This window comes from Humulus lupulus, chromosome X (genome assembly GCF_963169125.1).
Source record: "Humulus lupulus chromosome X, drHumLupu1.1, whole genome shotgun sequence".
Lineage (NCBI taxonomy): Eukaryota > Viridiplantae > Streptophyta > Magnoliopsida > Rosales > Cannabaceae > Humulus > Humulus lupulus.
The window spans coordinates 29,309,007-29,316,401 of NC_084802.1; the positions used below are offsets into that span (position 1 = coordinate 29,309,007).

At 32.2% G+C, this 7,395-nt stretch overlaps 1 long non-coding RNA gene across 1 annotated transcript; it reads right to left on the reverse strand.

Moving 5' to 3' along the window:
* Window positions 1-4,693: 4,693 nt before the first annotated feature.
* LOC133803652 (uncharacterized) lies at window positions 4,694-6,957 on the reverse strand. Its single transcript, XR_009878078.1, has 2 exons — window positions 6,741-6,957; window positions 4,694-5,407 (listed from the first exon to the last, which is right to left on the reverse strand). It is a non-coding gene; the product is annotated as an uncharacterized LOC133803652 (long non-coding RNA).
* Window positions 6,958-7,395: the final 438 nt, after the last annotated feature.

Below are 7,395 nucleotides of genomic sequence, written 5' to 3' on the forward strand. Positions count from 1 at the left end.
TTCCATTCATATTCAAATAAAGGTTTCCGGGTACAATGCTAGCTTCCGGGATATCGAATTCCACCAAACACGGTGGTGGAATCGACCCCGTGCACCCTAGGTTAGGTTCCCGCGCTTAAAATCCCCAAAAGATAAAAAAAAAAATGCACCTAAGGGCTGCGGCCCCTGAAACCTAGCCGTGGCCCGCCCCTAAAACAGAAACCAAGCCTCTCTAAAGGCAGACATGGGCCGCGGGCTTGCCCTGTGGCGCTGCGGCGCTCCCCTTCAGCAGAGCCTCCTTGGCTCATTTGCTTCGTAGGGCCGCAGTGCTCTAGAACAAAGCCGCGGCCCAACCCTCCATGCCCAGAAAATCCACCATTTCTAACATCCTAACCTTATTCAAAACCACCCCAAAGTACCCTAATACCAAAACCCATTATTCACAAGACTTTTAGCATGATCCTAACAGCATAATCCAACAGAAATCTAGCTTAAAAACCCCTCAGAATCCCATTTTGATTTCTAAAACCCAACAGCTAAAAAACACAAAAACCAGTCATGCAAACTCAGATTTTAACCTCTAAATTACGAATTGAAGCTTACCTTCTTTGATGAACCACTTCCTTAACAATTTCCGAGCCAAACTCAAGCTTCTCAACTCCAATTCAGTCCTTAAATATTCAAACCGTAAACACCCTTAATATTCAGTCAAAACTCAGGATTCTAATCCTCAAACATAAAACTCAATTCTTACCTTGGCCTTGGTTGAGTGTTCCTTGGTTAGAGCTGAGCTAATTCCTCAAACTTCAGTTCAAATCCTCTGAACTCCAGCTAAAATTTCTAAGTTCTGTGTTTTTCCTTTGAGAGAGAAAAAGAGAGGAAGAGGGAAGTGTCGGTCTAATTTGTTCTACTATTTTATAAAGCCTCTTAAGTCTATCCTTAAGTGATTAAGCTAATCCCAAGGCTCGGGGTACTGGAAACGTCTCTGAGGCAAAATGGTAATTTTTCCCAAAATTCCCGCCTAAGCTTCCTAACCTCAAATATATCTCCATATATTTATTTCCATAACCTGATTACCCAAATAATCATCTAATACCCAAATTACCCCTTGACTTACCCCAAGTCAAATATTAAGCCTCGTTGTGACTTTCCCGCTAGCTGGCTCCCTAGGATCGCCTCAAATCGCACGCTGCAGAACTACCCACTTAATAATGTGGTTCTCACATATATAACATTTAGCAACATTTACATTCATATAATCATACAAGCATGCTTATCATACAATCATACATTAAATCAATAAATTCACACATAAACCAATTATGCCCTCCCGACACACTAATCAAGGCCCTTAAGCCATATTAGTGATTTTGGGCCGTTACACTAAAGTATGACAAGTATTGGGGGAAGCTTGATAATTGTAATGAGGCACTTCTAATTGCCTTGGTCCTTGACCCAAGATACAAGCTTGAGTGTCTCAGTCATTGCTTTAGTGCTACTTATGATGAGATAACGTGCAAAGAGAAGGTGAAAAGGGTAGAGCAGACAATCCAGGCAAGGTTTGATCAATATAATGAGACAACATCAAGACTTCATCCATCGGCATCTATGACTCAGCTACACTCTCAGTCTATTGTTAGTGGTTCATCCACGTTTGTCACGCCTGTTAGTGGTCGACCTACTACCAAGAAGTCACGTAATTTGCATGATGAGTTTGTGGCACGGAGATTGGAGAAGGATGATGGAATGAAAAAAAATGAGGTTGATAAATATTTGGAAGAGGAACCTGAGTGACCAAGTGAGAATTTTAATGGTTTGGGATGGTGGGCTAGTAGTGGGTGCAAGTACAAGATCTTATCACTCATGGCTCGTGATGTGTTAGCTATACCGGTTACCACCGTTGCTTCTGAGGCAGAATTTTCTATAGGAGGTCGAATATTAGATCCTTTTAGAAGTTCACTAAGCCCAAGGATGGTCGAAGCATTAATTTGTCTCAAAAACTGGTGGAGCAGATCACATCAACCCATCATTGTTCGAGACTATATGGATGAAGAAGAAGCTGTTCAAACATCAGAGTATCTTGAGTCGGGTAATTTATTACATTTTTTTTTTATTTTCATGGTCTAACTTGCAACTTATAAATATTTTATTGTGAGTGTGTGAATGTTTTATAATCTAATATTTATCTTTTATATTAATAATATTTGTAGAGATGACCGATGATGCTACTAGTGCTGGGCCAGCCTCATCCTTTGTCAATGTTCAGTCTTCAGCATCATCAACAGCACAACAATCTACGAATTGAAATAATTGCTTGTAAGAATTTATTCGTGTCTTATTTTACTTAATGTGTTGTTATTTATTATCCTTGATTTCTTTTCTTTAATAATTTTTTTTATTTGAACATTTGAATTTTGAAAGGAAGGAGTGATCATACATACTACTAATCTATTTCTTTGTATTTTGGAATTTCATGAACTTTATGTTTATGGTTGTAGAGTTATGGACTGTATGGACTTTATTATGATTGTAGTTAACTAGTTATGGACTTTATGTTTGTTTATGGTTGTATTTTGGGACTTTTGACATTTTATGTTTGTAATTTAGACTTTGGACATTAGATAATAGATAATAGGTAAGGGATTGGACTTTGGACTTTATGTTTAAGTGTTTTAGTATATTACTTTTATAGTTTGTTACTTGAAATGCATTAAAATCACATTTCTTTTCTAATTTCTAATTTTCTATAAACTTATGTTTCATGATTATATTTTTTTCAAAAATTTTACCAATGCCCAATTTGTAAAAAAATCAAGAGGAAATTACATTTTATATGAGATTTTTAATAGTGTGTGAAAAAATATGGCTTTTTTTTCAAAAAAATTTAATCTATGGCTTTTTATTTTTAATAATTTTCACTTTTATGGGTTTATTTTCCCATATTTTTATATAAAAGTTTGTTTATGCCATAGTTTTACTCTTAATCAAGTTTTATTAATTTGGAAGGGTATGTTTGTAATTTGATTATTGTTTTTTTTAATATTATTTTTATACAACTAATTTTATATTAAATTTTTCTTTGGTTGTTTTGCATAAACAATTTTTTTGTAATATGAATTGTGTTTATTATTTTTTTATTTATTATAAACATTTTTTCCTTTTTTTTAGATTATACGTTTATTTTTTCAAATCATCGGTAAGGTAACTATTTACTTTATTGATCTATGACAATTATGTAAAAAAAAATCATAGAGCTAGGTTAAATGATATGTGCCAGAAGGAGTAACGAGTTACCCTGAGAGGAGTAACCTTCTGCCATAAGATGGGTGACAGGTTACTCATATTAAATATGAAAAGAAACATCAAATTTGAATAGAAAAGAGAAAGAACATTTCATTAAAAAAGGAAGAAGAAGTAACTATGATTTTAGTAACATAGGTAACCAGTTACCATAAAAAAAAACCCAGAAATATACACACACACATCAGAACGTGAATGTAACCAGTTATCCCCATAAATATACACACAAAGAACGTGAATGTAACCAATTACCCCCATAAATATACACACAAAGAACGGGAAGATAACCAGTTTCCACAAATTTGAAGATAGGATAAAAAATTAAATCCACTCCCCTTCCCTTCTCTCCCATCTTCTTTATACAATTTTTTTCTAAATTTGAATGTTCTCATCAGGGTAACTGGTTATCTATTCACGTTTTCATATTTTTATTAGTTTTATTTCCAAATTTTGATGTTCCTATAAGGGTTACAGTAAAAAGAAAATGCTGAAAAAATTGATTTGAATTTTTTTACATATAGTGGACAAAGCTATAAAAAAAATTACAATAATAAAAGATAATAAATAAAAAAAATAGTAAAATAATTATATAATGTTAAAATACATGTGTGAAAAAAAAAGAAAAAAAAATGGAATGAGAAGATAATAAGTACAAAAAATGAAGAAAAAAGAAGAAATAAAAACTTAAGAAAGAAAACTAAAAAAATATGGAAAAAAAAACAAAGCAAAAGAAATGATAAAAGAAAAAAAAAACGGATGAATGAATAAAAATGAAAAGAAATAGAAGAAAAATAGTGGAAAATAGAAAGAAAAAAAATATGAATGAAAAAATTGGTTGAAAACAAAAAGAAAAAATGGAAGAAGAAAAAAAACTTATGTGTGAAAAAATGAAAAAAAAATGGAAGGAGAAGATAATAATTACAAAAATGAAGAAAAAATTGAATGAAAAAAAAAAGAAAGAAACCTGAAAAAAAAATGAAGAAAAAAATAAAATAATACAAATGAAAGAAAAAAAAAAGAATAAAAATGAGAAGAAGAAGACATATCTGTGTGCACCCCTAGAAAACAAGCCCTATGTCAGTCATTCATCATAAACTCCATTAAAACTAAAAAGCAAATTCTATACCGATAATAATGACAATGTAGTGTTCGTAAGCTTGGTGAGTGTGTGTCACTGTGTGTACAAGAATATCATTTAATGTTAAATAACAATAGGATGTACAAGTGAATCATTTAATATTAGGCTGATTCAGTACCCACTTTACATTTTACAATATTAAGTTCAGAATATCTCGAAAATAGACGCAATGGACATAAGACAATAATACAAAGAACCAATCGTTTTGCACCATAGTCAAATTAAAATCCATAGCAATCAACAGATATATCATAAAAATTAAGTGAAAAGAGAAAAGGGAAAACTAAGAGAGATGCATATCACATATATATAGATGTGCCACAACGTTTGATTTTGTTTGACTTTCAAATTAAACATTAAAACTTCACATCAAATTTATAAGCAGAGCATGGCTGGAATGAATCTAATCTTCCAGTTAAGGAAAAACCTACTTCATGAATGAGATTCAAAGGTCTGAAAAAGCCAGTCATTATAGCCTTCTGTCAAAGACAAGGGAAAGATGGGAAAGAAAGAATAGCATATGAACACATTTTCATAACACAAGTCTTTCTCTTAACAGAGGTTTTTCACTCATAACAGTGGGAAGCACTTGCAAGGTCAATTTACAATGTAAATACCATAAAATAAAGACTATCACACCCACTTCAGTTATACACCACAGAATTAGACAGAAGACATAAAAGTGTGAGGACCTTCTACTACTGCTACCAGGCTAATCCTTGAGTTTTCCGTCCGGGACAACAGGTAAGCTTCCAACATCAGGTGACTGCGTGTAAGAAATTGAAATCAACTCAGACCTAAACTTATCTTCTCCATCAGAATCTATTCGTTCTACTAGATTCTCACCGTTCACCTTGTCAACAGAGCGTTTTGAAGTAAGAACCTTCTCTGGTAGAGAGTAAGAAATGGAAATAAGCGATTCCCGAGTCACTTCCTCAGAAACCTCCTTGCCAGGTACTATCTTATCCATATAATGACGATCTGCTTGGTCTGCTAGAGTGAGCAAATAAAAAAATCACTCCAACTAGGAATACAATACAAATAACAAAAGCATATAGTAGATACTACACCTATCAATACCAGTTGCAAAATAATCTCACTTCAGCATACAGTAGATACTACACCTATCAATACCAGTTGCAAAATAATCTCACTTCAATTAGCATAACAGTTTCAGAGGCTTTCATATCAGCTTCCTAATACAGGTGCAGAAAAAGAACACAAAAAGAACATCAAATGATATGGGCAGATCACTTGACATAAATTGTTATATTCTTGTATCACAACAACATGTTACTACATATACGCCTAATTTAGAGTGCACAACCGTCAAGCATTCCTGTAATCATAGCTATAGACCTAAGAGAGTGCCCTCAAGGTATACAGACATCTTCACTGACTCACATGAGTAACAGATGGTGCATCCTCCCCATCAAAATGCTCCAGCAGAACCAGTATGTTTCACAATTCAATCAATCTATTAGGACATCTTGGCAACTACTTTTTTTTTACATATCTTTCAAAACTATGTATGATGCTCACTACAAAATTATACTCGATATAATAAAAACCGTGAGAGATTCATGGCACTCATCCAAACATAAAAATCTTTGTTGAAAATCTTCGATCACATTCAAGAACAACAAGCATTCCACCTAATCCCCCCTCCCCTTGCATCTTAAGAATCTACTTAAAGCCCAAACTGTACTAATCAATATAACTACATACTACTTCCCTTGTCTTTGGTCATGTTCTTCTAGATATCAGACCTCAGAGCCCATAAACATATACAGTGTACGAAAAATTCTAGTACTTCCAATGGCAGAATTTAAATATCATGCAACTATGTTTTATTGCAAAAACGCTAAAAATATACTAGATTGAGATTCACATATGCAGCTATGTTTTATAGCAAAACGCTGAAATATACTAGATTCACACCATAGAGCGCTGATGTTTCAGACTTTCAGTATTTCTTCCAAACCCTTTTGAGGACATGAGAACTGTACTCTATTCAAAGCCCCAGATTTCAAATTCATATAAAACTTTCAACATTTAGTCGATTCGAAAGAAACCCATGTAGCCAAAACAAATCCAATCCTATGAAACCAAACCAAGAAAATCACACTAATTCAAATCGAAATCGTTATCGGCCAAAATCAATACCAAAAACATAGAATAAAACCCCTCAAATCATTATGTAAAAGAAAACGTTTGGCCACGAATTTTTTTATTCAAAAGTAATGATTACAAACACAAAGATTGGAATAGTTATGAAATTTAAGCAAAAAATTAAAACAAAGAGAAAGAAGAATATGATTACCGGGACTGGCCGGGTCTGCGATCGATTATGTCCAATCAGGTTTTCCTTTCTTTCCTTCTGCGAATCTCTCTCCCTGTGTTTGTATATATTATACAATTATATTATTTATTAGTTAATTTCGTTATATTTAGAGTCACGCTCTTCCGTCTTTAACTCTTATTACCTCTTTACCGCAGATAATGACAAAATGTTTTATTTATTAATTCATATATTTAAATAAGCATTATCAGGTCATCTCCTATCATGTTAAATCTATTTAACTTTTTTTTTTTTTTTTTTTGACACTTTTCCCTTCAAATTACTATTTTTTCATCAATCATTACTTCAAATTTCATTTCAACTTTTACTTAAAAAGAATATTCATTTTTTATTTCTTTTTAATAATCATCAATAAATAATTTAACTAATAATAATCTTATATATTAACATTAATATATAATTAAGTAATAATTTTATATCAATAAAAAAATTATTAAAGAACTTAACTTAAATTGCTACATTATAAAAATTAAATATTACATTCAATATAAATAAACAAAAAGTATAAACAATAATTATACACTAATTTTTTAAATTAGTAAATTCATTCCACAAATAATCAATTAGTGCATTTTGAAGTGCAATGTGAGCTTCTTTATATTTGATTCGTTTGTAT